Source organism: Toxotes jaculatrix, chromosome 2 (assembly GCF_017976425.1).
Source record: "Toxotes jaculatrix isolate fToxJac2 chromosome 2, fToxJac2.pri, whole genome shotgun sequence".
NCBI classification, from domain to species: domain Eukaryota; kingdom Metazoa; phylum Chordata; class Actinopteri; family Toxotidae; genus Toxotes; species Toxotes jaculatrix.
The window spans coordinates 12,456,688-12,480,181 of record NC_054395.1 but is presented as its reverse complement, the minus strand read 5'-3'; positions in this window follow the sequence as shown (position 1 = coordinate 12,480,181).

Below are 23,494 nucleotides of genomic sequence, written 5' to 3'. Positions count from 1 at the left end.
TTATGTAAAGTTAACCTGTGATTCAACTCTGAAGTCAATCCAGAGGTGTAAACACTCTTAAATCATCACATGATCTCATCAGCTCACGTGGACACACACAAATACGAATAAATACACACACCCACAGAGATGTGAATACAATGAGGAGAGAGAGACAGACACAGTGAGAGTATGTTCATGGACCTAAGCAGCCCCAAGGAATTTTACAACGGAGAGATCTTGGGGAGAGAAGGGTTAGGGGGGTGAGGAGGGTTAAAAAGGAGGGGTCCAAGAAGACGATAGAGGGTTAAGGCTACATATGTGTGGAGAGGGAAGAAGGAAATTAAACTTAAAATGGACAGAGGGGGACTGATGAGCTGGTTTAGTTTAGTTATAAGCATCCAAACTGAAGAACAGATGATGTTCCTCTAACTGACCCAAAATCATAGATCATATCAGTGAGTTGTGTAAAAAAGGTGTGAACACACAAGACCCTTGTCAGTTCCACCTCAAAACTGCAGTAAAAGTCCAGCAGGATGACAGGTGACTTTCCGGCAGCTTGTAGTTCATTGTTTCATTATCTGAACTGACAAAACCAAAGCAGGTCTGCTTTGTATAAATCTGGGCAGTCACTCCCAGCACAGGAGCTAACAGTACGCTACCTGCCCAGAAGGAAATGGCAGAAAGCCAAAGTAAAGAAGCAGCGGATGACAAATGTCCAACATTTAGCAAGTCAAACCAAGCCAAATATTTTCCCTCAACACTTGGAGTACCAGAGCAGAGCTATAAAGCTCTAAAGCAATAAGGCCAGTGGATATTGGACCTGTATTTAACAGTGATGTCCATATTGCTCTGTATTTGTTTGACATTAACCAGGTGGCTGTTCCACCATAAACCATAGAGAAGCTACCTGTTCATTATTTTGAGTTTGTTTTGAAATTATTCTGCCCCCTAGTTGTTAAAATTATTTAATACTGTTACAAAGAGTTAAATTCCTCTTATTCTTTCTCTTTTTTACTTTCTTCTTCTCTCCTTTTTCCTCTTCCTCCTCCTCTTTGTCTTCATTCTCTTTGTTCTCCTCTTCCTCTCACTCTTCCTCCTCCCCTTCATCTTTGTCTTCTTGTTCCTCTATGTCACATAAATGATGACTTCCTTGATTTTGTGTCCAATAGGGCCATAAAATCATTAAATTTAAAATGTAACTTAGAATGTAGTTGATGTTTAAACCACAGTGAACTGAAAGGTTGCTGTTGGGTGTGGAGCTGTGAAGTTTTAGATTGTCTTTGCAGCAAACTGGAAGTTCAAGATCAGCTGGAAGTTCCCTGTGACAATTTTGTTGCATAGAATTATGGAAAATGACCAAATCACATGTAGCACAAATAACAATATGAAGGCCATTCAGGGAAAAGCAGCATTTACATTAGCCCTAGACAGACCCAGATATCAGCAAAACTAATTTGTGCCTCAGATTTGCTTTTTATTCATGGAATTCCAGATGGGGGAGAGTCAAAAGACAGACGGTCGGTAATCACTGTTTAATCATTAACGACCGCCTCGGATCTGTTCCACGAGGAATTAAAAGGAAAAGAAAAAAGACTTTTCTCTACTTATGTAAATGACGGCAAGATTAATTCATACGTGTGTGCTGCTGATCGAGAAGAGAAAGGCAGGAGGGATTTTGGTAGAGAAAAGGGAGTCAGCAAAGAGGGGCACGGCTGAAAACAACAGGGAGAGAAGAGGAGGAGGGGTAGAGAGAGAGAAAAGGAGGAAGAGAAAAGGGAGGCGGATGGAGAAAAGTGGGACGCTTTCCTGGAGGCCCCATGTCATGAGATTCTCATTATTTACCTCCATGGATACCAAGAGTCCTCCCACTGTCTTTATATTCTCCTTTCTCATCCCTTTCCCCCCTTTACCATTTGTTTCCTTACTTCTTTATTCACTTTTAACTTTTGTTACATCAACTCTTCCTTCACTTTTTTGCCCATCCACAACCCTCCCTCTACACCTTCAGCCTCTTTTTAATCTCATTCGTGTATATATTTTTACTTTTTCTCTTCTGCTTTGAAACTTTTCTTTCAACCTTCTTCCTGCTGTGTTTTATTTTCCTCACTCCTTTTTTCTTTCTCTGTCTGAAGATGCACTACTGTGCCCTTAGCAGGGTTTCTATAAGGGTACTGCAAGAACCACACTGGCTTCTAGGTTTTTGTGGTTTTGTGGTCAAGAGATCATAAAAGAGAAAAACACACATCTGATAAAATGTATATCAGGAGCTGGACTGAACATTAACAAAAAAGATCTCAGACTGAAACAACCATTTGGTTAGGTCTACAGCATCTGTTGAAGAGGCTCAATGTTTGTGTGTGTTCAATGCTTTTTCTTAGCCTTCTTCTTTTACTATACACACAAATCTGTATGTATATGGTTGAATTGTAATGACATTTTCACTCAAAACAAGCAGTTGTCATAATTTTCAGAATAATTTGGGGGGTTCATTAAACAAGTTATGTTGAAAGTGTAACTGTGTTGGGTTCAGGTTGTCTAACAGACCACCTACAAGCCAAGGGCCACAGGTGCTATGCGATGATAATCCTGAAGCAAAATGGACAGACTCTTGTTAGTAAACCCTAAACCAAGGGGCAGTGTTTTTTTTCTTTTTGGCCATTGTTCGTTTTTCAAGGTAGAAAGGTAATCTTTTAAAATTGGAAGGGTATCCCTTTCTTTCTTTGGGGCCTAAAACCGATAATCCTTTAAAAGTGGCCCGGCTCTTGTTCTGTCTCTCTTCATCTTCCCGTTTTCAGAATGAAGTGTAATCTGCTTTTAGTTTGATGCTGGACTTTCCCCCCAGAAGACATCAGGGGATCTGAGAGCAGGTCTGAGGATGGATTGAGTTCATAAGTGGGGGGATTGAAAGGTCTATTGTAAAGAAAAGAAAGTGACAGAGAGAAGGAGAGACCAAGAATGAAAGAAACATAAAGCAAATAAAACACAGAGAGATGATTTGCTTGATTTTAATGAATTTCACTCACACACACAAACTATGGAGAGAAAGGAATGATGAGAGATGCACTGAAAGTAATGAGAAAGTGAAGGAATGACAAAGTAAATAGAAAGAGAAGCTTTTGGATAAAAAGAGGGAAAAGAAAAGAAGCAAACATCTCTGAACCAACATTTCCAACCACACAGGATATTGAGCTGAGCTGGTGGTCAGCAGGAGGAGAGTGATTGTTATGGTGAGTTGAAGTGGCTAAACAAGGCGTGTACACACACACACACACACACACACACACACACACACACACCCATTAGGAAACTGAATCTCCCAGTAGGAGCCAGTGTGGTTTTAACCTTTGACCCTGTGACCTTGTCTCAGTTACAGCGCAGCTAGCTTAGCCGTTGTGAAACTATCAGATACTTGTGGTAAAGCTGTGGCCAGGGAGTGATTATATGTTGTTAAGCCACCTACCTGAATGAAAAGCTGTTGTGGCTTTTCAGTTAATTTTGTATGGGGCTCTTGTTTCATGAACATGTCTAAAGGGCCTATATCATACAGCAAGTATACTGGAATGCTACTAAATTTTGGGGTCTCAGTTTGCTGTATATTAAAAGTTCACTCAAGTATATGACTGTACAATGTGGTCAATATTTACAAGGTATACTTGAAGAAGGTAACCTTGAAGAAAGTTTCTTAGCTTCAGCTTTGCTGTTGCTCTAACTCTCCATCTTTTGCTCACTTTTTAATTGATCAAACATTAAACAAACATGCTACTTTCAATGTGCGTCCTCGTGTCCTTAACTTTAGTGAGGACACAGCTCTGGCAAATAGGACATGACTTTAGAATAACAATCTTATAGTGATCCTAATCCTGCCGTCCCATGCCTTCCTGCAGAACCATGAGAGAACAATACAATTTGGATCATTGATTTTGCCGATGTCTCAGACTCTCAGCATGTGAAGGTTTTCTTCTTTTCTTCACATGGGTCCTTTCAGATGGCAGAAGGAACAGAGGTTAAAGGTAGAGCAGAGTGGTTTCAATAAACCCACTGGAGACAGACCCCCTCAGCTCTTTCTCACTGTTTCAGTCCCTCATTTCTTCTGTGTGTTTGTGAGTGTGTGTGTGTGTGTGTTTAGGAAACCTCTCTGATCCCTCTGATCTTTCAGTGACTCATTTGAATGAGTCTGCAGGTGGCCACAGATCCTGGAATAATATTATATATAAACTGAAAAACATTTGATTTGCATTACAATTACCCTTCTAGCCTGATATTAACTTTCTGACAGAATACTTTCTGAGAATACCTTTCAGAGCTCATACTACTTGCTTTTATAGTGGCCACTTTATTTGCTAATACTGTAAACTTGAGGAGATCCTTAGTTGTTTGTGACGTAATGATGCACAGTAATTTGTGGGCTGTACTCTTTTTCACAAACACTTTTTTTTTAGCTAACGTGTAATGTAAGGAGTATATTTTTCCATCTGAGTGGAATTAAGTTTAAGCTGTCGAGTTAAAGGCCTTTTCGGGATGTGCAATCAAGCTGATGAATCCCCACTGCAGCTCATCCTCACTAGGGCGTAACCATGCATTCTCTGGGGGTCTTGTCCTCCCCAGTAATGGGAAAATACCAGTCTTTTTGTGAGTCTTATCATGGGTTACTTGAATAATTTTTTTTAGTATTTAGCGCTGATTCCCATTTGTTTTTCTCAAATGGTGTTAAGTTTACTTTGATTTCACCTTAAGATCCCATTTAGTTTATAAAAGACATATTCCTCTCCAGAAATTATATAATTTAATAAAGGTATAATAACAAACATCAAGTAGTTTTATGCACTGGAGATTTATCCTGGACCTGAAATATTAAATACTGAAATATTTCAAATAATTCTGATTTTGTCAAATAATGTCAACAAAATCAGACTAATTACTCTCCTAATACATCCCTTGAGTAAGACAGTTAGAAAAGAAAGTGGGAGAGCGAAAGAATCCTGTGTGTATGTGTGTGTGTGAGTAGGTGTGTAGGTGTGTAGGTGTGTGTGTGTGTGTGTGTGTGTGTGTGTGTAGGTATGTGAGGGGATTAGTGGCTTTGGCCAAGGCTAATCTGTGAGTCCCCAGGGAGTCTGCGGAGCCCACCAATGGACTGAGCTTGTGGAATGAATTGCATGAACTGTGTGTGTGTCTGTGTGTCAGACATGCTACTGTGCACACCAAGCTGCCTCTCTGACTGCTCCATTGAGTTGTGACTTAGATTTATCAGATGATGAAGTGAAACATCAACTCCAAGTATGTGTGTATTAATGTGTGTGTATATATGTGTGTTGGCTTTTCCTTCTGACCGTCTTTATTTCAAGGTCCTCGCTTGGCAACAGACCGAATATGATGCTCTACCATCTGTACTTAGCAGATGGCAGTTTCTCATAAGGTTCAGTTAAGCACTCTGCAGCTCATACATTCATTTTCCATTGATTTTTGTTAATACTGTGAGTCTCTGAGATCTTCTTTTGTTCAGTGATGGATGCTTTGGTTGCTCACACTAGCTACCTGAATACCATGGTGGAAAACAGTTCTTTTTGATATTTTGACAATATATGTATTTCTGGGATCTAGTAAGCAGATTTTAAAATTGCATTCAAACCCACACAATAATGCTCTCACAGATGTTAGATTTGGGGTCCTTGTGCCACCAATCAGAAGACTTCTCACTCACATGGCTCACATCACATTAGTTTCTCTGGCACTGTAGGAGGAAGTTGCCAGTGCAAAACCGAGGACAGACAGAGTCTGGTTTCTATCCAAACCAGGTTAATTTAGGGCATCTCAAAATCCATTTATGCTTAATTGTGGAACCTGGCATTAGATGTGTGTGCACCATTCATGATGACAGAAATGGCTTATTGTGTATGGAATTATACATGTGCAGGTTTTTTTTTAATCTCACACACATATTGTGTATGCATATTTCTGTATATGAATCCACATACACTTATATAACTGCTATACAAATATACCCCAGGTGTTTGGTGCAGCATCTGTGAAACTTTCACAAACAGGCTAATGTCTTCTAAATTATATGAAAATGAAATTAACCACTTCTGGTGGGAAGGCTGCAGTCTTTGTGTGTTCAATAGTGTGCTTGCATGTGCATGGCTTAGCTTTGACAGTCCTTTCAGCAGAGTCAAACCAAGGATTATCACAAGGTGCCGTGTGGAAATAGGAAATTAGCCTGGGGGCTGAAGATGGGTTTGTGTGTGTGTGTGTGTGTGTGTGTGTGTGTGTGTGTGTGTGTGTGCGTGTGTGTGTGTGTGTGTGTGTGTGTGGCAGCTGTTTTCAACCACAAAGCTCTAAAAACCTACTGTACTCTACCTGCTCAGCACCAAATGCCAAACAGGCAAAGACAAGCAACTATGATGAACAGCTAAAGCTGCCTGATTAAAAGGTAATGAACCCTGGACAGTGAATATCTGCCAGGTGGTTTACAGGACTACAAATGAATGATGATATTGGTCCCTAACGGCTGCACGTGTAAATGAGGAAGTGTTTGCTAACAAGTTTGCCATATTAACTTTCAGGATATGTCTCCCTTGTCTCATAACTTTAGTCTTTTTGTAGTTGCTCTGGTATACTTGGTTGAGTTGATTAGGCGATGACTTGCAGGTGAGCTGGTGAATTGGTGGGAGAAAGAAATAGGCTGTCGTGCCCAGGAACACACACACACACACACACACACACACACACACACACACACACACACACACAGTTTTTCATTAGTTTTTACTTTTCACTTATTTATTTATTGCCTCTTTGTGGTTGTTTGACTGACTTTCTGACAGAAATATTATTATACTGTCACTTCACACAGAGACTGTGGTCCAGGGGCTCCCTGACTTCTTTGGTTCCTGGAGACTGTGCCCAAAAGATTTGTTCAGTAGTCCATCCATGCACATAATTCACTGGAAGTGATGCATTATTTTTCATTTTCATGTATTTGTGTTTTATGTCTTTTATGTGTTTGTTACCGTGAATGTCAACTGAAGTGCAACAAACTGCAGTGAGATTTCTGCTCTTTTGTCCAATACTGCTATTGATTATCATGGAGTGCTACAAAGTTAAATGGAAAGGTCCCTTAACTCTAAAGATTTTTGTTGAAAGCTTTATGGACCCTTTGAACTTTTGAGAACTCTTGGTCTGGTTTCCTAAGCTTTGTTTAGAAGTTCCTGTTTTATCTTGTAATCAAGTTAATTTGGTTTTGGTTCTTGAGTTTTGTTCAGTATTTCTTGTTTGAGTTTGAAATCCCAATTCTTGGTATGTTCTGTTTTACTTTGAAGCCTCGTTCCTTGTGTTTCTGTTCCTAGTCACTTCCTGTCATTGTCTTGTTTCCCACCTTTGTTGATTGCCTGCCCCACCCTAATATGAATCACCTGTTGCCAATTTACCCCAGTGTATATAAGTCTCGTTGCTCCCCTGTCAGTTTGTCTGTTGTCAAGTCTGGATCTTTTGTCTTGTTGAGTTTTGTCCCTGCTGTTGTCTTCCCTGAATTTGCTCCTGTCTCTGATTGTATCTGTTAACCTGCCTGCCTTTGTACTGTTGATTCTATGTTTACCTCCTGGTTTTGTCTCCTGTGTGTGAACCTCATGTTTCCCTATGGACTTAACTCCGTTGCCTGGTTTACCCAGGAAGAACCCCTGAGATTTTTGTGTTTCTCCTGAATTTATCTTCCCTGGCTACCTGGACCTTGTGCCAATGATTTTTGTTTTATTAAAAGACATTATCACTATCCACCTGCTTGGTGTGTCAACATTTTGGTCCTTCCCTCATGTCACCGGCCACAGCCCCTAACAATGGCCTTCTGACTGATTTGAACACCTTACAGAAATAATGGAAGCTAATGGCAACCTGTACAAAATGTATCCAAAAATCTAAATCTCTATCTCTATATATATATAGCATTTTTTTGAAAATCATCATCAAAAAAGTATTATATATAATAGTATGTGAATTGCAATTAAAACACTCACAAAGAAGGTAGGTTCAGTTTTAGACATGATGCAAACTTCTGGTGTGTAACTGTTTCACACTCATCCCCCACCTCTTTTAACTGCTCCATATGAACATCACACCACTTCTAAACAAAATAAATTGTTGCATATAAACATAATCTATAGCAGACTTGGTTGCCTGTGGGGTGTGATGGTTGTCCACATGGAGAGTGGTTTGCATCTGCATACATGTTTGATGTGTATTTGCGCCTGTAGACATAAACTGAGCCAGTTGACTTCAGCTCTACAACATTTGCTTCATCACATGACGTTCTGAAGGGGATTAAATAGGCTTCATTCACTGGAAGAAAACGTTAAGAGTCAGGGCTGTGAGTTGTGTTTGTGATACTATAAAGGCCAGACTTCAAGGTGAGGTGGGGGTAGGGGCTGTGCGGGATTAAAGGGGTAGTCTGTGCTTCATCAGGAGTGGCAGTATCAGAAGAAGTGTCAGAACCGCAGAGAAAACAAACCCATATTTATACAGTTAAAACCTGGCATTAAAAACACATTTATGTTTATGTGGCTAAAGCTGCTCATTAAATCACACATTTATGTTTAGATGGGTAAAACCAACATCATTAAATATAACAGTGGAGCTTACTTTGTTGAAACCAATCATTAAAACACATTTATGCGTGTTTATGGGGGTTTAAAACCACCAATTAAGCTTTAAGAGCCACTCTGTATCAGAGCCTTCCATCAAAAGGACAAGTACTCCAGATTTTTGTTTCAGCTTTTTTTTTTTACATGTTCAATTTTTGCTTGCATTTTTTTCTATTGCAACGGGCCACTGAGTCAGTTTGAACATACATTAAAATGCTGCTTATTTTTCAGAATTTGCACCTTTTATCATCCATCCCTTCAAAAATCAGATTTAAGGGGAATAAATTACAAAACCAGGAATATGTCAGTTTATCTCATTTTGGGGAGGAGATGAAAATCAGCAGATGCAGTAAAGTTTCACCAGGTACAGTGGATGTATACCCTTTACTTTTATTTTATTCTGCAAAAGAGGGGCAAAAAAAAGATGAAATATATTTCTTTGACATTAAGTAATCAAATTACTTTTGACACAGTTTTTGTTTTATATATTATTTGTCCATACTTGATATACTGTACTTTGCCGTCAGATCTGGGTAGCAAAAATTTCTGAGAGTTGACAGAGACTCTGATGTGACTGGTAAAAGGTGAGGGTGACCAGAAATCAGAAGGGTACTAGTCTGAAGGTAAGATGAATGATAATAAACCACAAAGCATAAAAGTCTAAATTTCCGTTGAGATTTTAAATATTCTTCCCAGAGTGTCACCGGTTCTGCACAGAAACAGAATCTGTTCGCTCAGTGGGGATGTAGAGAAGTTTAAGCTTTTAACTCAACCCCAAAGTTTGTTTTTATATATTCAACCAAATGTAGAGTCATTAATAGTGTTGGCAAATACTGTTAGTGTTGCCACTGACAAGTGTCTTGGAAAGCAGGAAAAAAGTCACACCTCATGCAGTTGCTTGTATTCATCTCACTACCAACCCTCGCTTTTTTTATCCTTTCCTTCACTTCAATATTTCTTTCCACTCTATTTTCCTCAATTCCTCACTTGACTTTTCTGCATAAAGACCTCCCTCTTATTATTATCCTTTCTGTACCCCTCTATCCTTTTCTATCTCCTCTCTCAATTCTCAGTTTTTGCCTGCCTTCACCTTTTCTCTTGTTCCTCAGCTCTGTCATTCCACCCTTTATTTACCTCAAGCCATAAACCTTGTGACCTAGGTCTCTCAGGTGTAGTGAGAGGTGCAGTAAAGTTTGAGAAGCGTGTGTGTGTGTTTGTGTGTGTGAGAGTGAAAGAGAAAGAAAGAAAGTGAAGTGCTGACATGGAAAAGGTAATTGGACTGGACACCGATTGTAAATCACTGAGGGTTTAGGTTCTCATGATGGGAGAGTATTTCTTTTTTCAGAGTCTATGTGTGCAAACAAACACACACCAGTGTGCTCGCATGCACACACACACACACACACTGGTGTAATATATCTGAATGCTGAAGTAGATTGATAACATGTGGGGCAGTTAGTTCAGGTAGTAAGGAGAGACAACGAGATGCAACCAAAGATAAAGTGATAAAGAAAAGTCAACAGAAGTAGAGGTTTTTATTATTTATTAAATAAAGTACATTATGCATAATTACTAAGTAGTTTCCTGGCCAACTATTGATGTTTTTTAAATGTATCTGACAGTTTAAAAGTTACAGGATAAAAAACAAACTGAAAAAATAAATAAAGACAAAAATGAATGAAAGAAACCAAATGCAGTCCAATGCAAAGTCACAAAAAAAGATAAAACAAGTAAAAAGAAATATACTGCCTACTGTGAGTTATAAGCTTTCACCATACACACTTTCTTTAATTAATCCCTGTGCTGCCAGTCAAGCTGTTCAGCAGCAGTGAAAAAAAATGTAGTCATGCCAGTTTTTATAGAAACTCTGATGTGGACAAGGACAGATTTATTTGCTTCTGTAAATGTTCTTTATGTGTGTGATGTTAGAGTGTGTGTGTGTCCAGACAGAGCTTGTGGATATTAGACAGAAGAGAGGAATACATTGAGAAAGATGAATAAGAATAGAAAAAAGAACATGGAGAGATAAAAGGGAGAGGGGAAGAGAAAAGGAACAGAAAGAGGAAGGAAGGAAATACTGAAGACACCGGTGACAGACAGCTCATGATGAAAGGAAAGAGAAGCACAGGGTCAAAGAGAGGCTTGTGGTGACAAAGAAAGAAAGAAAGACTGCTTTAGAAAATTAAAATGATAAAACAGGAGATGAGAAGATAAACTTTAAAAAGAACAAATTGCAGAATGGCACATAACATGACACAAAAAGCAGAGAGAGTGTGTTAGATGAGTGGAAGAAGACCAGGTGCTAAAAGTTAAAAAAAAGGCATCACCATCAAACACCAGTTGTATAAATCAGAGCCTTCCTCAAAATTAAGACCACATTAACTCCAGTTGCCCTTTTACTGGTTACACGTAGTTTGCCATTTCTGTCTTTTTTTATCTTGAGGATGATAGTCATTTTTAAATTGGCTGTCAACTGCTGCACAAGTTTAATACCATTGGCAGAGTGTGAAATCACACATAGCAGAGAGTCTTAAGAGTCTAAAAGAAGTTTCAGTCAGGACTGCATTATCCCTTGAGAAATTCAGCGCAAAATTCTAACAAGAAATTGTTTAATGTTCTGGCGATAAGTCGTAGCTACGTCATGGTATGATGAGGTTGTGTGGCATGGCTGTACTGGTTTCAGGTTTTTTTTCCCAGTTTCACTCCAGTTTCTCACTGACACTCTATCTGGCTCAATCTCACCTGCTGGCTCACTGTAAATGTAACTGTCTTTGCTCACAGTTTCAGTGAATGTGTTTGACATTTTTCTGTGACAGGGGAGCCGTCAGAGAGCAGCTGCCAGCTTTCTAAAGCAAAGCTACACTGTACATACAGTGCAATACAGGTGATGTACATTCTGGCATGACTCAGTACAGGTTAAACAGATGTTACTATTAAGGTGCTTGTTTGGTTAATTGTTTTAATTAATTTAAACAAATCAGATCAATGCATTGATGGAAGTGGCATGTTAATGTATGCGAACATGCTGAAGTTAGAATTCAGCTCAAAACCCAGTTCAGCCAAAGTATAGATTAGACAGACGTAGTCCTCAAACCACAGTTGAATACATCTCTAAAGGCAACTGTACCAACCTCACTGTGAGTCATGGGTGTCTGTTAAATTCACAGAGTCCATGTCGGGTGAGGGTGCTGCCAGGAAAGGAGCAATCACGATTTGCAAGTTTTACAAAATAAGTAAGTACAGAGTTTTACTGAAACGTATGACTCTTTATGTGAACCAAAGGTAAACATTCACTTTGGCCTACATTGAACTTGGCCTTCTCATAACCATCAGTGTCAAATGTAAGTGCATGAACACACCGCTATGATCAAAGTCAAATGCTTCTTCTTTTAGTCATAAATCCAGTTTTCTCTGGGGAATATTGCCAGCTGTGGGTAAAGGTCACACTAGGTTTCATCATGGTTCTGCCACAGCTTTTCCTTAAGATATGAGTTTTTGATTTGAGAAACATTTTGTTATGTGAGAATTTATACATCATAAACATAAACAGGTCTTTGATCAGTGTGCTGTGGTTGTGACTGCTGGTTGCTCCTGTAATGTTGGCAACAGAGGAGCTGGTTCTGCCATCATTGAAAATCCCTGTGACTGGTGATCACTGCCAAAATGCCAAAGACAAAAAAACAGATCCAAACTTGGCTGGAAACACAGAAGTGATGACTTAGGTTTGAGCTACAACGAGCTGGGCTTTAGAAACAATTCCCCTTTTTTACGTTTTAGTGAAACTATGGGGGGGGGGGGGGTGTTGTAATCGGTCTCCACCGGGCCTCTGTAGAATCCGCTGGCTTAGTTTGTCAGCAAGGAGAGGCGGTGTCGGCTTTTAAGGGGAAAGGAAAGACTGAGGCGCTCGACTGAGCATCTGTGAAGCAGAAAGACTTTTATATAAGTGCACAGAACTGAGAAGAGAGTCAGAGGAGGGTGGGGAAATGAAACATGAAGAGGTGGAATTTTTATTTCTTCATTAGATCATTGACAGTAACAGCCATCCTTCATGAGTCCAAAATAAAAGTGTCCAAGCCAACTGAGGAGTATGTCTTTGAACTTTTACCACCAAGTAATGCTCTGCTCTGTCCTTTCTTTTGTGCCAACCGCTGAACAAACATCCTGCACATAAGATGGATCAGATGCTGATCATAACACTTTACATGATATGTCTGTCTGAGATCCTCTGTTTCCCCTAATCTCATAAAAATCCTGTTTCTATCTTATTACCTGCTGCAGCAACATCCCAATTTCCCTCCAGGAAATATAAAAGTTTCACCTAATTAAAAAAAAAAAAAAGTGGGTCCTTTTCTAAAATCTTCCTGGACGGAGAAGGAAATTAATCTAATCATGTAGAGGAATGCGAGAATTAGGGATGGATAAGAGGAACAAAAAGCTCATATCATAAGTTGCCTTGAAAAATTCAGGCAACTTAAGAAGGACACCTCCGTTGGAATTGTGGAAAAAGGTCTCTGCCTGTGAGCCTCCTTCAATTCTGTCTTGAAGTCGCCCATAACGCTGCAACCAGTCATACTTGTGGGTACAGAGGGGGACAGCTGCTTGCCCATGGTACCTTTGGCTACTGTGTAATACAACATTGCACGGTGGCCTTCGGTCACGGTGCTGCTGTTTTTCCCACAACATTGCACAGTGGCCTTCGGTCACAGTGCTGCTGTTTTTCCCACAATACAACAGTTAAACTGATCTGACTGTATCTGATTCGCTGAAGCAGCGCATTGCCTTGATTTCCTGTTCAAGGGAGCAGCAAAACCTGGACTGGATTTATACAATTTTTACACTATGCCCATCCCAGCCCTGTTCAGGGATAGGATAGCTCTATATAGTGGCGGTCATTTGAAATTTTCTTTGCACAGTAGGTTATACATGCACCGGGGTGGTGCATGAAAGGAGGTGGCCAGAAGCCTCACACCCACCCAGCCGGGCCCCCTGTGTCAGGGTTGTGCATTGTACACATGCACCAGCATGGTACTTGATGGGAGGTGGCCGGAGGACATATACCCACCCAGTCAGGCCCCCTGGGTCGGGGTTGTGCCTTGTACACATGCACAGGGGTGCATGATGGGAGATAGCCACTACCACTCAAAAGTTTGGGATCACTTGCAAATTTCTTGGTTTTTCAAAGAAAAACACATTTTCATGCAATTCACAAACCATTTTATCCATTTCACAAACAATTAAAATTAATCAGATGATTTTCAAAAAGAATGATCTACATTTTTGCATAGAGTCCTATTATCAGCAACTGTCAGTCTTCTGCATCAATCTCCTGTTTGGCTGGTAATTGAAGTTAATCACTTTATAAGGCTAACTGATTATTAGAAAACCCTTTTGCAATTGTGTTGCACAGCTGAAAACCGTTGTACTAATAAGGGAGCAAAAATGGGAGCTTGGCATTCTTTAGGTTAGTTTAGTATCTGAATCATCAGCACTTTGTTTATTTACAGGCTCAAAATGGCCAGAAAGAAAGAACTTTCTTTACAAACCTGTCAGTCCATTGCTTAGAAAGGAAAGCTATTCAATGCGAGAAATTACAAGGAAACTTAAAAGCTCATACCATGCTGTTAACTACTACCTTCAGAGAGCCGCACAAACTGGCTCTAACAAGGACTGATATATATATATATATATATATATATATATATATATATATAAAATCCAAGTATTTTATATATATATATATATATATATATATATATATATATATATATATATATATATATATTTATATATATATATATATATATATATATATATATATTTATATATATATATATATATATATATATATATATATATATAAAATACTTGGATTTTATTGTGTCAGCTTGAAACTGCAAATCAAATCCCAAATAATCCATGAACAAATATATGACACATCTTGATTGCTCTTCATTTTATTGACCACTAGATGTCTTACTGGAGCACTGTGTCATTGAAGCCTCAGGTAATGAACCATTTGTTTCAATCAGGTGTCGAAGCTTCAACAAAGCCTCGATCAGCCATCACTGCCCCTGGCTCACGGTGCTGCCTTCCACCAGGCAATGCAATAACTTTCTTTAACATTTTTTTTTTTTTTATTGAAAGTGAAAAGTTTGATCTAAGTTGAATGTTTTCCTTTGTTAATACACTCAGTGAGTTTGATTTAGTTGGCCAAGATCCTCTGGCTGCGTGTTGTGTCTGGTGTGTGTTCACCAGTTGCCGGTTAAGGTTTGATATGTGATATGTAACCCAGAAAAATATTATTTCAGTCAGTCCACTTTAGTTGTTAGTTTTGGAAATGTGACATCCATACAGTCGGAAATACACCAAAGGCAAGAGGGTGACATCACTGCTCATTAACAACAGAGCCTGTGTTGGTAGCAGATCGTTTAACAACCAAAATACCAAGTGAAATACCATTTAATAACAGAGAAAATTGTATCTCTGGTCTGATGGCAATATATGCATTAAAATACCCAAGTATAATTGTTAAGGGACAAATGTGCCCAAGATTAAAAATTAAAAACACTCACAAAAACACCCGGCACAGTGTTATTTTTCCCTTTTTGTTGTTCTGCTGTGTTTCAGTTAACTTTTCCACTGTTTTCTATTGATCTTTAGGGGGTGTTAAAATTTCGTGAGGAGTGTTGGTTCAGTCTTTTGGGAGTAAGTGGACTGTTTATGTGTGCGCGCATGGGAAGTAGTAAAGATGACGTTACTAAATGAGATAAAGGCACGTGTGTGTGTGTGTAACCTCTCTTTCCATCTTGTGCTTCTATTCTTGTGAGGACCTTCATTGACATGATGCATTCTCAAACCCTTAACCTTATGCATCACAACTACATGTCATATCAAAAGCCTCACCTTAACCTTAAACCTAAGACTAATTCTAACTTTAATCCTAAATGTTATGTTTCTATCAGACCTGAATTTGCACTCTAAAATCAGAAACTCAAGTACAAGAGCACAAGCACAAACCACGACCACCCATGTCATCTCTTAAAATTCGTTAGAGCTAAATATTGACACACAGCATTTCACTCAGCACACATGATGCAACAGACACACACCCCCACACACTCTCCTCCTCCACTTTGACAGTGATGATGGATGTCTTTTAAGGATGGAGGGAATCAACAAATAAACATCTGGCACTGTGATCTATGGGTCAAGAGGTTATAGACCATGGCCAATGTCTGTGTGTGTGTGTATGTGTGTGGGTGTGTGTGTCTGGGTGTGTGTGTGTGTAAGTGTTAATGACACCATCATACTGATCAGCCACGTTAAGGGATCATGACCTCTAGCGCAGGGTCTTGACCTTGGCGTGCTGTAGGAACCACACAACAGTCATCACTTTGTCCTCACAGAGTGGACGCACACGACCAGGCTGTTTGTTTTAATTTAATGATTGTTGTTGAAGTTGTTTCTGCTGTAGTAAATGGTAAAGAGTGATGAGTGACAAGCAATGTACTTCACGCTTCATGCAGTAGCAAAAGCTGCATTCTGGATTTATCTGAAGAATAACTGTGTAGTTAGCATGAGCTGTAAAACCGTGCACGGAAAAGAAATCCTCTGTGGCCCAAAAAGCATCTTCTCCATGGTCAAGACACAAAAAGACACAAAAATGTGGACATCTCATATTCCAAACAAAATCAATTATACAACCAGAAGTTCAAATGTATTATGAATTTATAAACCATTAAGATTTTATGTTTGAAAAACATAAGAAAAGAAAAGTGTTTGTTGTGTGTGGGACTTCTTCTGTCTGCTACGCCTGTGGGACAAACAGGCAGGGATAAAGGAGTCTAATGTGCATGTGCACCGAAGTGCTGCATGATCTGGGTGAGTAACTTTTACTGGAATGAATGAGAAGCATTTTGAAGCCTGGTATACGCATATTTATGGGTGAAACAAGGAATATTGCCAACCACAGACACTCAAACTTCGGTGGAAACCTAAAAACAACCAGAAGTTCAAATGAATTTCGTTCTTTATTTTCATTTAGCTTCTTATGATGATGGGATGGCACAGAGGGCAAAACGACGATCATACAAAAAATTACTTGAAATTGTAATGTAAGCCTAATATGTCTGTGAATGTTGTCATTCATCCAGGTCATTGTTCTCTCTTTCTCAAATTGAATCGAAGGCAACTGGACTTGTATTTGTCTGGGAAGAAAAATACAAGTCCAGTTGTCTTCTTATCCAAGGGGCCAGTTGCCGCTTATCCAAGGGGCTTCATCAGTTCCTATGCAAGGAATTAAACAATTTGTTATGATATACTGTTACATACTGTTTGGCTTATTATTTCCATGCAGTTTTCAATAAAGAACTGCATCAATCTGTCATAGTCAGGAAGTAATGCTCTGTCATGTTTTGTCTCGTGTTCATGTTACCCTGTGAGTTTTGCTTTTATTTTGAAATTTTATCTCCTCTTGTTTCAGGTTGCTTGCCGTTCCTCTTGTTTCCCGCCAGAGTGATTGTTTTCCCCGCCCAAATTGTTTCCACCTGTTCCCCATTACCTTGTGTCTATATATTGTCTGCGTCTCCCTTTGTTCTGTGCCAGTTCGTCTTGTCCTTTGTCAAGAGAACCAGTGTCCGTATCTGGCCCTTGTATCTCATGTCAGGTTTTGTTATTCTTTTGTACTTTGTTCGTTCTACTTTTGATCAGTGGTCTTGCCTTTGTTTTTCATTATTCCTCGTATGAGTGATTTTTTTGTTTCCTCGCAAGAGTGATTTTTTGTTTGTTTTGATCTTTTGTGTTTGTGCCTTTTCCCCCTCTTGGGTGATTCTTGTTTTGCCACTTTGTTCACTAAAGACTGTGTTATTTAGTCTTATGTTTTGGAGTCGTGCATTTGGGTTCTGTCCTAGTTCAGTCGTGACACAATCATTTTCCAGCAGTAATTCAACTAAGTTATCAATTACTGTCATGCAAGATGTATGTGTATCTGCAGTGCCCTGCGGGTAGAGCAGTTTCAAACACTATGCTAAGTACAGTAAAACTTGTCCCAAAAAAACTATTAAGGCAATATATGTTGGCGTTTCTGTTGATAAGGTTGTCACTGGTAGTTTTTCTCCTCACAGGCCAGTTTAATGCATTTGACTGGAAACAAGCTCAGTGCTCACTGTGGGGGAGAAGAGAGCAGAGAAAGTTGGATGATTTAGATGAGGGAGAGGAGGGTGAAGAGAGGAGTGGTTGCTCAACAGGGATTTAACCCAGGATAAAGCTATCTGTGTGTGCATGTTCGTGTAATTTTTCTTGTAGTAGTATCCTTACAAGAACCAAGGTTTCCTCACAGGGTTAGTAAGATGTGCATATTAAGTGAGAAAATTTTTGTTGGTCCTCACTTCTCTGTGGGTAAAGTGGCATCAAGTATAAAAGGTAGGACTCAGAATGAGGAATAAAGACATAAGGTACATGTTAGAGACAGGACACGTGTTTATGTATGTGTGTAGGTGTTTGGCAGTAAATCAGTAAAGAAGATTTTGCTTCTTCTTGACTTGGGTTGTGTCCTCCCACCACAGGACACAACCCAGTAGGTTTCTGGGAAAATGACCTCACTCACACTTGGGCTCTTCCAGAAAAAATACAGAGTGGAAAAAAATTCAATTAAAATGTTTAATCTATTTTTTATTAATCAAATTTTATTGACTTATTTTTGATCTGAAAGAGCAAAAACACATCAAAGTGAATAAATTAAGGACAAAATAAAATATTTATTAAGTAGTAGTACAAATTTAAATTGAATTATGTTGTAACAAAAAAGAGTTTCTGAAGATGAAACTACTGATGACAGTCGTGATAGCAACATTTAATTTTATGCCAGCAAGCATTTTGTGGGAAGTACCAAAGGTCAAAATGTCATTATAGTAAAAAAAAAAACAAAAAAAAAAAACAAAAACAAACCTATGAGTCCATCCTGCTGTAGTAATGTGAAAACACACCCACTCTGAGCAAAAAGGGAAGCTTCAAATGACTTCCTCATGCAGTTCCATAGCTTGGGTTTTTTCTTTTTTTCAGCCTAATGGAAGTTCCCATGTGGTCAGCTGTGTTTTATCCTGGTCTGGTAGTGTTTAGTGTCCAGTGGTCAGTGGCAGGGTCACAGCTTAATCAGGACAGGCAGGAGTCCTGTGTGTGTGAGTTCACTGCTAAGGTCAGACTCTAATCAGTCTATATTGAGAGTTGGGGCACATAAAAGTCCTTTAGGGGCCTGTGTGTGTGTGTTCACTTGCAGAAAGGTCCCAAACCAAACCAAATTAAAATTTCTTCCTTTACTGCTCAGCCCACATGTGTTAAAGACCATATGTCTGTGTGTGTGTTTATTCTCTTCCTCACCGAGTCCCCCCTTTAACCCCTTTCTCTTGCTGGACTTATAATTTCTCTCCCTCCATCTTTGTCTCACCTACCCTCTTTCGTCTACTTTCTTCCTTCCATCTCTCCTCTACTTCACTAACTCATTCAGCAGAAGAAAGCTAGTATGTTGCACTGAGGACATGCTGAAAGATGTTTTCTCTAAGAAAATTCACCTAACATCTTCTCTCATTTCTCTCCCATTATCTTCTGTAGACCCCAGACTGTCATTACAACATGTTTTTATTCCTGTAGATGCCAAATTGCAGATCTGAAATTCCTAATGAATACACAAATTATTTTTAAGAGGCTGTTAATTTTTCATTTCATGTGGTCAGCCAAAATAAAAACATTTGCAAATTGCTGAGCTAAAAAAACAAAAAACAAAAATTGGATTGTTAAATTGTGACCTAATGATGACAAAAATCGGGCTCTCACCTCATCCTGGAACAAAGTTAAGGTTTCTTGTATGATTTCCTCAACTTGGATGATGGAGGAAAGAATTATTACAGCTGTGTTTGTGTTGGAATTTTACGACCCATCCCTAACAAAAAGTAAAGTTCTTGAAAAGCCAAACAGTCCACGGAGGAACCTGATGGAGCTTTACAGTTCCATCACATCCAAACAGCTGTATACTCTGGACCAGCTTGCTGGATCACTAAAGGAATGCATCATTTCACAATTATGTTGTCCAGTCCATGACTGGGGGCAAATGAAATTAGGAAAACAGTAAAACAGAATGCAAGTAACTGTTATTTATCATTATCATCACAGATGTTTGGCACAAGACATCCAGTGAGAAGTGAGCAATATTTTTATCTGTATGCATTTTATATCAGAATAGAATTATACTACTAAAAAAAAACTCTTCAAACAACAACTTATAAGAAACCAAAACAATATGAATAAGAAGACAGTCTGAGATGGATACAGCAGGTAGCGTGGAAACTGGGTCAGTGTGCTTTCCCCCACAGAGGCAGCAGCAATTGCAAAAGTATTTTTCTCAATTGATTTCTTTTTCTCAGTTGATGTTCCCATCAACGCTCTGCGTTTTATTGTTCTTCCTTCTTGCTGCAGTGCCCCTTATGTAAAGCTTAAATGCAACTTGTTCAATTCAGCTGGCTTTTTGAAAATCTGACTGAAACCCAAAGAAGAGCCAAACTATGTGCAGCCTTGACTTGGAATTCTAAAGATCTATCTTCATTTATCTGTGAATTGAGTTTGTAACATAAATTAGTAGTGCATAAAGCACCAGCCTCCATCTCCATTCTCCTCCATCTTTATTTCACTTATAATACATTCACACAAATAATAAATTCTTTCTCATACTAATGAAAACTAAGTAATACAGTACACCTGTGATCAGTGTGGCATGTTTTCTGCTGCTCTAACACTCGGCCTGGTTTGAAAGTTGACTACTGTTAGCTGGTGCTTGCTAATGTCGATCTTGCTCTACTCCTCTGCAGATAAATATTTCAGGGATTTTATAGCACAAGTAAAACAAGAACTAAACACACTGTAGCTCACAAGCACACACATTGTTTCCTGCAGTGGGTGCATTTGCATTCACTTTCTGTTGGTTTACCTATTCTAAAAGGCACCTACAACACGTGAAAACATGGTTAAGTCATAGCTCATTTTTAAGGTTGTGTAACCACTGCTCCTATGGTGGAAAGTTTACATACATTAGTCAGCTATAACTTATGATCAATCGTTAGAATGACATTCTGCTTCCAGTAAATAGCCATGATAAGAGTGAACAACTGCTTTTTTCTTACCAAGCTAATACTGGTCACCCCAAGCAATGCTATCTTTATTGTGCAACAACCTCATTATGTGTTGCTTATTTTGTGTCCCACTCCGGTCAAATGTTAACACTGCAAACAGCTTTACATGTTGGCTCTTCCTGTACATCAGGTGTGCGTTGACACTGTTCAGCACAATACTCACTGGACATCTTGTTTAACGCTCTCTCTCTGTCACCAGCCTCCCTCATTCTCTCTCCACTCGCTGTGACTTTCTTGACTTGCTTTGTCCTTTACTGTGTCTCCACTCATGTCAACTCCATTATCTGGGTTTCTACTCTCACGGCCAAGAAAGATGAAACATTTATGAGCCCTCAGGCACATACACAAACACACCAGCTGTCTCCTCGTTTTGTGCCTCAAAATTGTTCTCCATCCACTATTTCTGCCCCCGTCTCCCACATTGTGAATTCATGAACTTCTGCCCTGCCATTCCTAATCTCCACTCAAGGAGCACCATTCTGATTTGTCAAAGTGACGCAATGTCAAGATGCTGGTAAGTGGTCATCATCTTCCCTGACAGCTTGAAGAGCATAACTCAGCCCCAGAAGGATCGTGTGAGGCAGTGGCGGTTCTACATTGAACTACTCCCTTGGCGACTCCCCCTCCAGGGTCTTCACTCAGACAGTACAATTCAATCAGACAATTGAACACAATTCAGAGGGAATTCTGAGAAGTACGGCGCTCCTTTCAGAGTGAATCACACTGCTCAAGAGTTTGGATGGTGAGACTGAGGCACAGAAAGATCCATTGAGGGATTTTTAAGTGCAAGAATCTTGTTTGAAACCCAAAATGAGTGTTGTCTGTGATTGGTAGTGACACTGAGGAATTTATAGTGAGAATTAGAGAAGGGAAGAGTAAAACAGAGCAAAGGAAATTCATTGTGTTCCTCTTACAATCTTGTGGTTATAGAGGCATTTTACTCTCAGGTCATTTCCAGTTGTTATGACACGTACAAGAAACACACACTCACAAAGACTTTAAGGATGGCTGCTATTTTACACATTAATTAGTTCAGCTCTTGAACATTTGCCCTGCCCATGGCCTCTTCGGCTGCTTTCCCACGTCTGTTTGTCCCTCAAAAAGAGTCTGCATTTGGACAAGTGTTGTCCAATCATGAGCCAACTCAAAGCTCTTTGCTCCCAAAAAAAAACAAAAAACAAAAAAAAACAAAAAAAGAATCAGCTTCAATCACAGGCAGTCGCTAATTTGTGAAACCAATTGTTGTGTTCTTTGCTGGTAATAAAAGCTGACTTTGTCTTTGGAACAGATTAATAAAGCCAATAAGGTCAGTTTTCTGTATACTTCATTTAGAATATAATTTTTATTGCTGAAAACAACATTTACTCTATGTATAGTGTTTTTGGAATTTACCCCATGGTTTAAATTACTGAGAAAAACGTAACCAATAATGACTGATGTCAACATACAACAACATTTTTTTTTTTAAATCACAGAGTGTGCAGCCACATTTGGTTTGGTTTATGCATGTATAATCAACATGTAAACAGAATAAATACAACACAGACAACTTCTGGCTTTGAACATTAAAACTTGAAGACTGTATAGTCAGATATTTGGATTACATTGAATTAATTTCTTTTTCAAGCATTATAATCATTAAAAAAAATCCCACCCCATCTTTTAATGATTTCAAACACCATTCACAGCATTAAATTATTGCTCTATTAATGATGACAAACAAGAAAAGAATCACGGCACGACACTGGCCTCTGGCCTCCACACAGCATTTCAAATCATTCATTTCAAATCATATATATATATATATATATATCACTGTATCTGATTTTGTTAGAAATATGCTCTGTTTCTTTATGGCACAAAACTAGAGCAGACACAGAAAACACATATAATATTTCAGAGTTTCTGGCAATGGCACATAATGAAACCAGAGAATGTCAGATGGAAAAACCCTTTCAAACATGTTTGTCATCTAAATGATATAAAAAACATGGGCCTCAAGACAAGGACAAGTAGCAACATCTTTATTTCATCAGTAATCACTGGTGTTTACTTGAAACATGATCTTAATTTTGAGAAGCACAATACCACTGGAATGAAATGGAGGGTATGCATTCTCAGTGTCGCAGTCCACAGTAATGGTACAAAAGTATTTTGACCATTTCCTTTAAATTAATGCTATGCACTTACCAATGTTTTTTGTCTTTATACTTAATAGTGGACACTGATAAGAAATTTGAGATTATCTCTGTTATTCTCCGGAGAAAGCATACATTTCCAGTTGCATATTTGAGGTTTTGTTGCCATATGCATATATGGCCAAAGTATACACTTTTATTATATATTCACTAATGAGACATTTGATGTCTTGTTCTTTGAAGAGAAGGGCTTGTTTACTGGGTTTGGAATCTCCAAGACACTAAATATGTGCCAAAAGATCAATTTCATTGCAATCAAAACCTATTACAACATATTCATGCAAGGATATCTAATAACTATGGCCCTTGTGATGATGTGACAATAGCTAAGTGGGGGAATCAAACCAGTGCTGTTGTGAGCAAAGGATTGGCTCTTTGTGTCTGCCAGGACATGACAAGTTCTCAAAACATGAATGAACAGAACTTGGGAGAACAAAAAAAAGCCCTCAGCAGAGCTACGTGACACGCTGTCATCTCAAGCACCCAGAATTCCCACTAACACTTTGAC